Consider the following 13,524-nt stretch of genomic DNA (forward strand, 5'->3'; position numbering starts at 1 on the left):
TAAGACAACGGCTGAGTTCAGTGTCATTTCATTGAAAAAATACGTGTTTTAGTGCGTTCCGAATAGAGTACGAGACTAGTACTTATAAGACAACGGCTGAGTTCAGTCTCATTTCATTGAAAAAATACATGTTTTAGTGCGTTCCGAATAGAGTACGAGACTAGTACTTATAAGACAAGCCTGAGTTCAGTGAAATTTCATATAAAAAAATACATGTTTTATTGTGTGCCGAATAGAATACGAGGCTAGTACTTATAAGACAAGGCTGAGTTCAGTGTCATTTCATTGAAAAAATACATGTTTTAGTGCGTGCCGAATAGAGTACGAGACTAGTACTTGTAAGACAACGGCTGAGTTCAGTGTCATTTCATTGAAAAAATACATGTTTTAGTGCGTGCCGAATAGAGTACGAGACTAGTACTTGTAAGACAACGGCTGAGTTCAGTGTCATTTCATTGAAAAAATACATGTTTTAGTGCGTGTCGAAAAGAGTACGAGACTAGTACTTATAAGACAACGGCTGAGTTCAGTGTCATTTCATTGAAAAAATACCTGTTTTAGTACGTGCCGAATAGAGTACGAGAGTAGTACTTATAAGACAACGGCTGAGTTCAGTGTCATTTCATTGAAAAAATACATGTTTTATTGCGTTCCGCATAGAGTACGAGACTAGTACTTATAAGACAACGGCTGAGTTCAGTGTCATTTCATTGAAAAAATACATGTTTTAGTGCGTGCCGAATAGAGTACGAGACTAGTACTTATAAGACAACGGCTGAGTTCAGTGTCATTTCATTGAAAAAATACATGTTTTAGTGCGTTCCGAATAGAGTACGAGACTAGTACTTATAAGACAACGGCTGAGTTCAGTGTCATTTCATTGAAAAAATACAGTTTTTAGTGCGTGCTGAATAGAGTACGAGACTAGTGCTTATAAGACAACGGCTGAGTTCAGTGTCATTTTATTGAAAAAATACATGTTTTAGTGCGTTCCGAATAGAGTACGAGACTAGTACTTATAAGACAACGGCTGAGTTCAGTGAAATTTCATTGAAAAAATATAGTTTTTAGTGCGTGCTGAATAGAGTACGAGACTAGTGCTTATAAGACAAGGCTTGGTTCAGTGCCATTTCATTGAAAAAATACATGTTTTAGTGCGTTCCGAATAGAGTACGAGACTAGTACTTGTAAGACAACGGCTGAGTTCAGTGTCATTTCATTGAAAAAAATACATGTTTTAGTACGTGCCGAATAGAGTACGAGACTAGTACTTATAAGACAACGGCTGAGTTCAGTGTCATTTCATTGAAAAAATACATGTTTTAGTGCGTTCCGAATAGAGTACGAGACTAGTACTTATAAGACAACGGCTGAGTTCAGTGTCATTTCATTGAAAAAATACGTGTTTTAGTACGTGCCGAATAGAGTACGAGACTAGTACTTATAAGACAAGGCTCAGTTCAGTGTCATTTCATTGAAAAAATACATGTTTTAGTGCGTTCCGAATAGAGTACGAGACTAGTACTTATAAGACAAGGCTGAGTTCACTGTCATTTCATTGAAAAAATACATGTTTTAGTGCGTTCCGAATAGAGTACGAGACTAGTACTTATAAGACAAGGCTGAGTTCAGTGTCATTTCATTGAAAAAATACGTGTTTTAGTACGTGCCGAATAGAGTACGAGACTAGTACTTATAAGACAACGGCTGAGTTCAGTGTCATTTCATTGAAAAAATACGTGTTTTAGTACGTGCCGAATAGAGTACAAGACTAGTACTTATAGGACAAGGCTGAGTTCACTGTCATTTCATTGAAAAAATACGTGTTTTAGTACGTGCCGAATAGAGTACGAGACTAGTACTTATAAGACAACGGCTGAGTTCAGTGTCATTTCATTGAAAAAATACATGTTTTAGTGCGTTCCGAATAGAGTACGAGACTAGTACTTATAAGACAACGGCTGAGTTCAGTGTCATTTCATTGAAAAAATACATGTTTTAGTGCGTTCCGAATAGAGTACGAGACTAGTACTTATAAGACAACGGCTGAGTTCAGTGTCATTTCATTGAAAAAATACGTGTTTTAGTACGTGCCGAATAGAGTACGAGACTAGTACTTATAAGACAACGGCTGAGTTCAGTGTCATTTCATTGAAAAAATACATCTTTTAGTGCGTGCCGAATAGAGTACGAGACTAGTACTTATAAGACAAGGCTGAGTTCAGTGTCATTGCATTGAAAAAATACATGTTTTAGTGCGTGCCGAATAGAGTACGAGACTAGTACTTATAAGACAAGGCTGAGTTCAGTGTCATTTCATTGAAAAAATACATGTTTTATTGCGTGCCAAATAGAGTACGAGACTAGTACTTATAAGACAAGGCTGAGTTCAGTGTCATTTCATTGAAAAAATACATGTTCTAGTACGTGCCGAATAGAGTACGAGACTAGCACTTATAAGACAACGGCTGAGTTCAGTGAAATTTCATTGAAAAAATATAGTTTTTAGTGCGTGCTGAATAGAGTACGAGACTAGTGCTTATAAGACAAGGCTTGGTTCAGTGCCATTTCATTGAAAAAATACATGTTTTAGTGCGTTCCGAATAGAGTACGAGACTAGTACTTGTAAGACAACGGCTGAGTTCAGTGTCATTTCATTGAAAAAAATACATGTTTTAGTACGTGCCGAATAGAGTACGAGACTAGTACTTATAAGACAAGGCTGAGTTCAGTGTCATTTCATTGAAAAAATACATGTTTTAGTGCGTTCCGAATAGAGTACGAGACTAGTACTTATAAGACAACGGCTGAGTTCAGTGAAATTTCATTGAAAAAATATAGTTTTTAGTGCGTGCTGAATAGAGTACGAGACTAGTGCTTATAAGACAAGGCTTGGTTCAGTGCCATTTCATTGAAAAAATACATGTTTTAGTGCGTTCCGAATAGAGTACGAGACTAGTACTTGTAAGACAACGGCTGAGTTCAGTGTCATTTCATTGAAAAAAATACATGTTTTAGTACGTGCCGAATAGAGTACGAGACTAGTACTTATAAGACAAGGCTGAGTTCAGTGTCATTTCATTGAAAAAATACATGTTTTAGTGCGTTCCGAATAGAGTACGAGACTAGTACTTATAAGACAAGGCTGAGTTCAGTGTCATTTCATTGAAAAAATACATGTTTTAGTGCGTGCCGAATAGAGTACGAGACTAGTACTTATAAGACAACGGCTGAGTTCAGTGTCATTTCATTGAAAAAATACGTGTTTTAGTACGTGCCGAATAGAGTACGAGACTAGTACTTATAAGACAACGGCTGAGTTCAGTGTCATTTCATTGAAAAAATACATGTTTTAGTGCGTTCCGAATAGAGTACGAGACTAGTACTTATAAGACAACGGCTGAGTTCAGTGTCATTTCATTGAAAAAATACATGTTTTAGTGCCTTCCGAATAGAGTACGAGACTAGTACTTATAAGACAACGGCTGAGTTCAGTGTCATTTCATTGAAAAAATACCTGTTTTAGTGCGTGCTGAATAGAGTACGAGACTAGTGCTTATAAGACAAGGCTTGGTTCAGTGCCATTTCATTGAAAAAATACATGTTTTAGTGCGTTCCGAATAGAGTACGAGACTAGTACTTGTAAGACAACGGCTGAGTTCAGTGTCATTTCATTGAAAAAAATACATGTTTTAGTACGTGCCGAATAGAGTACGAGACTAGTACTTATAAGACAAGGCTGAGTTCAGTGTCATTTCATTGAATAAATACATGTTTTAGTCCGTTCCGAATAGAGTACGAGACTAGTGCTTATAAGACAAGGCTTGGTTCAGTGTCATTTCATTGAAAAAATACATGTTTTAGTGCGTGCCGAATAGAGTACGAGACTAGTACTTATAAGACAACGGCTGAGTTCAGTGTCATTTCATTGAAAAAATACGTGTTTTAGTACGTGCCGAATAGAGTACGAGACTAGTACTTATAAGACAAGGCTGAGTTCAGTGTCATTTCATTGAAAAAATACATGTTTTACTGCGTGCCGAATAGAGTACGAGACTAGTACTTATAAGACAAGGCTGAGTTCAGTGTCATTTCATTGAAAAAATACATGTTTTAGTGCGTTCCGAATAGAGTACGAGACTAGTACTTATAAGACAACGGCTCAGTTCAGTGTCATTTCATTGAAAAAATACATGTTTTAGTGCGTTCCGAATAGAGTACGAGACTAGTACTTATAAGACAACGGCTGAGTTCAGTGTCATTTCATTGAAAAAATACGTGTTTTAGTACGTGCCGAATAGAGTACGAGACTAGTACTTATAAGACAACGGCTGAGTTCAGTGTCATTTCATTGAAAAAATACATGTTTTATTGCGTACCGAATAGAGTACGAGACTAGTACTTATAAGACAACGGCTGAGTTCAGTGTCATTTCATTGAAAAAATACATGTTTTATTGCGTACCGAATAGAGTACGAGACTAGTACTTATAAGACAAGGCTGAGTTCAGTGTCATTTCATTGAAAAAATACATGTTCTAGTACGTGCCGAATAGAGTACGAGACTAGTACTTATAAGACAAGGCTGAGTTCAGTGTCATTTCATTGAAAAAATACATGTTTTAGTGCGTGCCGAATAGAGTACGAGACTAGTACTTATAAGACAAGGCTGAGTTCAGTGTCATTTCATTGAAAAAATACATGTTCTAGTACGTGCCGAATAGAGTACGAGACTAGTACTTATAAGACAACGGCTTAGTTCAGTGTCATTTCATTGAAAAAATACATGTTTTAGTGCGTTCCGAATAGAGTACGAGACTAGTACTTATAAGACAACGGCTGAGTTCAGTGTCATTTCATTGAAAAAATACGTGTTTTAGTGCGTTCCGAATAGAGTACGAGACTAGTACTTATAAGACAACGGCTGAGTTCAGTGTCATTTCATTGAAAAAATACATGTTTTAGTGCGTTCCGAATAGAGTACGAGACTAGTACTTATAAGACAACGGCTGAGTTCAGTGTCATTTCATTGAAAAAATACATGTTTTAGTGCGTTCCGAATAGAGTACGAGACTAGTACTTATAAGACAACGGCTGAGTTCAGTGTCATTTCATTGAAAAAATACGTGTTTTAGTACGTGCCGAATAGAGTACGAGACTAGTACTTATAAGACAACGGCTGAGTTCAGTGTCATTTCATTGAAAAAATACATGTTTTATTGCGTACCGAATAGAGTACGAGACTAGTACTTATAAGACAACGGCTGAGTTCAGTGTCATTTCATTGAAAAAATACATGTTTTATTGCGTACCGAATAGAGTACGAGACTAGTACTTATAAGACAAGGCTGAGTTCAGTGTCATTTCATTGAAAAAATACATGTTCTAGTACGTGCCGAATAGAGTACGAGACTAGTACTTATAAGACAAGGCTGAGTTCAGTGTCATTTCATTGAAAAAATACATGTTTTAGTGCGTGCCGAATAGAGTACGAGACTAGTACTTATAAGACAAGGCTGAGTTCAGTGTCATTTCATTGAAAAAATACATGTTCTAGTACGTGCCGAATAGAGTACGAGACTAGTACTTATAAGACAACGGCTTAGTTCAGTGTCATTTCATTGAAAAAATACATGTTTTAGTGCGTTCCGAATAGAGTACGAGACTAGTACTTATAAGACAACGGCTGAGTTCAGTGTCATTTCATTGAAAAAATACGTGTTTTAGTGCGTTCCGAATAGAGTACGAGACTAGTACTTATAAGACAACGGCTGAGTTCAGTGTCATTTCATTGAAAAAATACATGTTTTAGTGCGTTCCGAATAGAGTACGAGACTAGTACTTATAAGACAACGGCTGAGTTCAGTGTCATTTCATTGAAAAAATACATGTTTTAGTGCGTTCCGAATAGAGTACGAGACTAGTACTTATAAGACAACGGCTGAGTTCAGTGTCATTTCATTGAAAAAATACGTGTTTTAGTACGTGCCGAATAGAGTACGAGACTAGTACTTATAAGACAAGGCTGAGTTCAGTGTCATTTCATTGAAAAAATACATGTTTTAGTGCGTTCCGAATAGAGTACGAGACTAGTACTTATAAGACAACGGCTGAGTTCAGTGTCATTTCATTGAAAAAATACATGTTTTAGTGCGTTCCGAATAGAGTACGAGACTAGTACTTATAAGACAAGGCTGAGTTCAGTGTCATTTCATTGAAAAAATACGTGTTTTAGTACGTGCCGAATAGAGTACGAGACTAGTACTTATAAGACAACGGCTGAGTTCAGTGTCATTTCATAGAAAAAATACATGTTTTAGTGCCTTCCGAATAGAGTACGAGACTAGTACTTATAAGACAACGGCTGAGTTCAGTGTCATTTCATTGAAAAAATACATGTTTTAGTGCGTGCTGAATAGAGTACGAGACTAGTGCTTATAAGACAAGGCTGAGTTCAGTGCCATTTCATTGAAAAAATACATGTTTTAGTGCGTTCCGAATAGAGTACGAGACTAGTACTTGTAAGACAACGGCTGAGTTCAGTGTCATTTCATTGAAAAAAATACATGTTTTAGTACGTGCCGAATAGAGTACGAGACTAGTACTTATAAGACAAGGCTGAGTTCAGTGAAATTTCATATAAAAAAATACATGTTTTATTGTGTGCCGAATAGAATACGAGGCTAGTACTTATAAGACAAGGCTGAGTTCAGTGTCATTTCATTGAAAAAATACCTGTTTTAGTACGTGCCGAATAGAGTACGAGACTAGTACTTATAAGACAACGGCTGAGTTCAGTGTCATTTCATTGAAAAAATACATGTTTTAGTGCGTGCCGAATAGAGTACGAGACTAGTACTTGTAAGACAACGGCTGAGTTCAGTGTCATTTCATTGAAAAAATACATGTTTTAGTGCGTGTCGAAAAGAGTACGAGACTAGTACTTATAAGACAACGGCTGCGTTCAGTGTCATTTCATTGAAAAAATACGTGTTTTAGTACGTGCCGAATAGAGTACGAGAGTAGTACTTATAAGACAACGGCTGAGTTCAGTGTCATTTCATTGAAAAAATACATGTTTTATTGCGTTCCGCATAGAGTACGAGACTAGTACTTATAAGACAACGGCTGAGTTCAGTGTCATTTCATTGAAAAAATACATGTTTTAGTGCGTGCCGAATAGAGTACGAGACTAGTACTTATAAGACAACGGCTGAGTTCAGTGTCATTTCATTGAATAAATACATGTTTTAGTGCGTTCCGAATAGAGTACGAGACTAGTACTTATAAGACAACGGCTGAGTTCAGTGTCATTTCATTGAAAAAATACGTGTTTTAGTACGTGCCGAATAGAGTACGAGACTAGTACTTATAAGACAACGGCTGAGTTCAGTGTCATTTCATTGAAAAAATACATGTTTTAGTGCGTTCCGAATAGAGTACGAGACTAGTACTTATAAGACAACGGCTGAGTTCAGTGTCATTTCATTGAAAAAATACATGTTTTAGTGCCTTCCGAATAGAGTACGAGACTAGTACTTATAAGACAAGGCTGAGTTCAGTGTCATTTCATTGAAAAAATACATGTTCTAGTACGTGCCGAATAGAGTACGAGACTAGTACTTATAAGACAACGGCTTAGTTCAGTGTCATTTCATTGAAAAAATACATGTTTTAGTGCGTTCCGAATAGAGTACGAGACTAGTACTTATAAGACAACGGCTGAGTTCAGTGTCATTTCATTGAAAAAATACGTGTTTTAGTGCGTTCCGAATAGAGTACGAGACTAGTACTTATAAGACAACGGCTGAGTTCAGTGTCATTTCATTGAAAAAATACATGTTTTAGTGCCTTCCGAATAGAGTACGAGACTAGTACTTATAAGACAACGGCTGAGTTCAGTGTCATTTCATTGAAAAAATACATGTTTTAGTGCGTTCCGAATAGAGTACGAGACTAGTACTTATAAGACAACGGCTGAGTTCAGTGTCATTTCATTGAAAAAATACGTGTTTTAGTACGTGCCGAATAGAGTACGAGACTAGTACTTATAAGACAAGGCTGAGTTCAGTGTCATTTCATTGAAAAAATACATGTTTTAGTGCGTTCCGAATAGAGTACGAGACTAGTACTTATAAGACAACGGCTGAGTTTAGTGTAATTTCATTGAAAAAATACATGTTTTAGTGCGTTCCGAATAGAGTACGAGACTAGTACTTATAAGACAAGGCTGAGTTCAGTGTCATTTCATTGAAAAAATACGTGTTTTAGTACGTGCCGAATAGAGTACGAGACTAGTACTTATAAGACAACGGCTGAGTTCAGTGTCATTTCATTGAAAAAATACATGTTTTAGTGCCTTCCGAATAGAGTAGGAGACTAGTACTTATAAGACAACGGCTGAGTTCAGTGTCATTTCATTGAAAAAATACATGTTTTAGTGCGTGCTGAATAGAGTACGAGACTAGTGCTTATAAGACAAGGCTTGGTTCAGTGCCATTTCATTGAAAAAATACATGTTTTAGTTTGTTCCGAATAGAGTACGAGACTAGTACTTGTAAGACAACGGCTGAGTTCAGTGTCATTTCATTGAAAAAAATACATGTTTTAGTACGTGCCGAATAGAGTACGAGACTAGTACTTATAAGACAAGGCTGAGTTCAGTGAAATTTCATATAAAAAAATACATGTTTTATTGTGTGCCGAATAGAATACGAGGCTAGTACTTATAAGACAAGGCTGAGTTCAGTGTCATTTCATTGAAAAAATACCTGTTTTAGTACGTGCCGAATAGAGTACGAGACTAGTACTTATAAGACAACGGCTGAGTTCAGTGTCATTTCATTGAAAAAATACATGTTTTAGTGCGTGCCGAATAGAGTACGAGACTAGTACTTGTAAGACAACGGCTGAGTTCAGTGTCATTTCATTGAAAAAATACATGTTTTAGTGCGTGTCGAAAAGAGTACGAGACTAGTACTTATAAGACAACGGCTGCGTTCAGTGTCATTTCATTGAAAAAATACGTGTTTTAGTACGTGCCGAATAGAGTACGAGAGTAGTACTTATAAGACAACGGCTGAGTTCAGTGTCATTTCATTGAAAAAATACATGTTTTATTGCGTTCCGCATAGAGTACGAGACTAGTACTTATAAGACAACGGCTGAGTTCAGTGTCATTTCATTGAAAAAATACATGTTTTAGTGCGTGCCGAATAGAGTACGAGACTAGTACTTATAAGACAACGGCTGAGTTCAGTGTCATTTCATTGAAAAAATACATGTTTTAGTGCGTTCCGAATAGAGTACGAGACTAGTACTTATAAGACAACGGCTGAGTTCAGTGTCATTTCATTGAAAAAATACAGTTTTTAGTGCGTGCTGAATAGAGTACGAGACTAGTGCTTATAAGACAACGGCTGAGTTCAGTGTCATTTTATTGAAAAAATACATGTTTTAGTGCGTTCCGAATAGAGTACGAGACTAGTACTTATAAGACAACGGCTGAGTTCAGTGAAATTTCATTGAAAAAATATAGTTTTTAGTGCGTGCTGAATAGAGTACGAGACTAGTGCTTATAAGACAAGGCTTGGTTCAGTGCCATTTCATTGAAAAAATACATGTTTTAGTGCGTTCCGAATAGAGTACGAGACTAGTACTTGTAAGACAACGGCTGAGTTCAGTGTCATTTCATTGAAAAAAATACATGTTTTAGTACGTGCCGAATAGAGTACGAGACTAGTACTTATAAGACAAGGCTGAGTTCAGTGTCATTTCATTGAAAAAATACATGTTTTAGTGCGTTCCGAATAGAGTACGAGACTAGTACTTATAAGACAAGGCTTGGTTCAGTGTCATTTCATTGAAAAAATACATGTTTTAGTGCGTTCCGAATAGAGTACGAGACTAGTACTTATAAGACAACGGCTGAGTTCAGTGTCATTTCATTGAAAAAATACGTGTTTTAGTACGTGCCGAATAGAGTACGAGACTAGTACTTATAAGACAACGGCTGAGTTCAGTGTCATTTCATTGAAAAAATACATGTTTTAGTGCGTTCCGAATAGAGTACGAGACTAGTACTTATAAGACAACGGCTGAGTTCAGTGTCATTTCATTGAAAAAATACATGTTTTAGTGCCTTCCGAATAGAGTACGAGACTAGTACTTATAAGACAACGGCTGAGTTCAGTGTCATTTCATTGAAAAAATACCTGTTTTAGTGCGTGCTGAATAGAGTACGAGACTAGTGCTTATAAGACAAGGCTTGGTTCAGTGCCATTTCATTGAAAAAATACATGTTTTAGTGCGTTCCGAATAGAGTACGAGACTAGTACTTGTAAGACAACGGCTGAGTTCAGTGTCATTTCATTGAAAAAAATACATGTTTTAGTACGTGCCGAATAGAGTACGAGACTAGTACTTATAAGACAAGGCTGAGTTCAGTGTCATTTCATTGAAAAAATACGTGTTTTAGTACGTGCCGAATAGAGTACGAGACTAGTACTTATAAGACAAGGCTGAGTTCAGTGTCATTTCATTGAAAAAATACATGTTTTAGTGCGTTCCGAATAGAGTACGAGACTAGTACTTATAAGACAACGGCTGAGTTTAGTGTAATTTCATTGAAAAAATACATGTTTTAGTGCGTTCCGAATAGAGTACGAGACTAGTACTTATAAGACAAGGCTGAGTTCAGTGTCATTTCATTGAAAAAATACGTGTTTTAGTACGTGCCGAATAGAGTACGAGACTAGTACTTATAAGACAACGGCTGAGTTCAGTGTCATTTCATTGAAAAAATACATGTTTTAGTGCCTTCCGAATAGAGTAGGAGACTAGTACTTATAAGACAACGGCTGAGTTCAGTGTCATTTCATTGAAAAAATACATGTTTTAGTGCGTGCTGAATAGAGTACGAGACTAGTGCTTATAAGACAAGGCTTGGTTCAGTGCCATTTCATTGAAAAAATACATGTTTTAGTGCGTTCCGAATAGAGTACGAGACTAGTACTTGTAAGACAACGGCTGAGTTCAGTGTCATTTCATTGAAAAAAATACATGTTTTAGTACGTGCCGAATAGAGTACGAGACTAGTACTTATAAGACAAGGCTGAGTTCAGTGAAATTTCATATAAAAAAATACATGTTTTATTGTGTGCCGAATAGAATACGAGGCTAGTACTTATAAGACAAGGCTGAGTTCAGTGTCATTTCATTGAAAAAATACCTGTTTTAGTACGTGCCGAATAGAGTACGAGACTAGTACTTATAAGACAACGGCTGAGTTCAGTGTCATTTCATTGAAAAAATACATGTTTTAGTGCGTGCCGAATAGAGTACGAGACTAGTACTTGTAAGACAACGGCTGAGTTCAGTGTCATTTCATTGAAAAAATACATGTTTTAGTGCGTGTCGAAAAGAGTACGAGACTAGTACTTATAAGACAACGGCTGCGTTCAGTGTCATTTCATTGAAAAAATACGTGTTTTAGTACGTGCCGAATAGAGTACGAGAGTAGTACTTATAAGACAACGGCTGAGTTCAGTGTCATTTCATTGAAAAAATACATGTTTTATTGCGTTCCGCATAGAGTACGAGACTAGTACTTATAAGACAACGGCTGAGTTCAGTGTCATTTCATTGAAAAAATACATGTTTTAGTGCGTGCCGAATAGAGTACGAGACTAGTACTTATAAGACAACGGCTGAGTTCAGTGTCATTTCATTGAAAAAATACATGTTTTAGTGCGTTCCGAATAGAGTACGAGACTAGTACTTATAAGACAACGGCTGAGTTCAGTGTCATTTCATTGAAAAAATACAGTTTTTAGTGCGTGCTGAATAGAGTACGAGACTAGTGCTTATAAGACAACGGCTGAGTTCAGTGTCATTTTATTGAAAAAATACATGTTTTAGTGCGTTCCGAATAGAGTACGAGACTAGTACTTATAAGACAACGGCTGAGTTCAGTGAAATTTCATTGAAAAAATATAGTTTTTAGTGCGTGCTGAATAGAGTACGAGACTAGTGCTTATAAGACAAGGCTTGGTTCAGTGCCATTTCATTGAAAAAATACATGTTTTAGTGCGTTCCGAATAGAGTACGAGACTAGTACTTGTAAGACAACGGCTGAGTTCAGTGTCATTTCATTGAAAAAAATACATGTTTTAGTACGTGCCGAATAGAGTACGAGACTAGTACTTATAAGACAAGGCTGAGTTCAGTGTCATTTCATTGAAAAAATACATGTTTTAGTGCGTTCCGAATAGAGTACGAGACTAGTACTTATAAGACAAGGCTTGGTTCAGTGTCATTTCATTGAAAAAATACATGTTTTAGTGCGTTCCGAATAGAGTACGAGACTAGTACTTATAAGACAACGGCTGAGTTCAGTGTCATTTCATTGAAAAAATACGTGTTTTAGTACGTGCCGAATAGAGTACGAGACTAGTACTTATAAGACAACGGCTGAGTTCAGTGTCATTTCATTGAAAAAATACATGTTTTAGTGCGTTCCGAATAGAGTACGAGACTAGTACTTATAAGACAACGGCTGAGTTCAGTGTCATTTCATTGAAAAAATACATGTTTTAGTGCCTTCCGAATAGAGTACGAGACTAGTACTTATAAGACAACGGCTGAGTTCAGTGTCATTTCATTGAAAAAATACCTGTTTTAGTGCGTGCTGAATAGAGTACGAGACTAGTGCTTATAAGACAAGGCTTGGTTCAGTGCCATTTCATTGAAAAAATACATGTTTTAGTGCGTTCCGAATAGAGTACGAGACTAGTACTTGTAAGACAACGGCTGAGTTCAGTGTCATTTCATTGAAAAAAATACATGTTTTAGTACGTGCCGAATAGAGTACGAGACTAGTACTTATAAGACAAGGCTGAGTTCAGTGTCATTTCATTGAAAAAATACATGTTTTAGTGCGTTCCGAATAGAGTACGAGACTAGTGCTTATAAGACAAGGCTTGGTTCAGTGCCATTTCATTGAAAAAATACATGTTTTAGTGCGTTCCGAATAGAGTACGAGACTAGTACTTGTAAGACAACGGCTGAGTTCAGTGTCATTTCATTGAAAAAAATACATGTTTTAGTACGTGCCGAATAGAGTACGAGACTAGTACTTATAAGACAAGGCTGAGTTCAGTGTCATTTCATTGAAAAAATACATGTTTTAGTGCGTTCCGAATAGAGTACGAGACTAGTGCTTATAAGACAAGGCTTGGTTCAGTGTCATTTCATTGAAAAAATACATGTTTTAGTGCGTGCCGAATAGAGTACGAGACTAGTACTTATAAGACAACGGCTGAGTTCAGTGTCATTTCATTGAAAAAATACGTGTTTTAGTACGTGCCGAATAGAGTACGAGACTAGTACTTATAAGACAACGGCTGAGTTCAGTGTCATTTCATTGAAAAAATACATGTTTTAGTGCGTTCCGAATAGAGTACGAGACTAGTACTTATAAGACAACGGCTGAGTTCAGTGTCATTTCATTGAAAAAATACCTGTT

This window comes from Orbicella faveolata, unplaced genomic scaffold, assembly GCF_042242905.1.
Source record: "Orbicella faveolata isolate gen_17 unplaced genomic scaffold, um_ofav_v1 contig_14, whole genome shotgun sequence".
NCBI classification, from domain to species: domain Eukaryota; kingdom Metazoa; phylum Cnidaria; class Anthozoa; order Scleractinia; family Merulinidae; genus Orbicella; species Orbicella faveolata.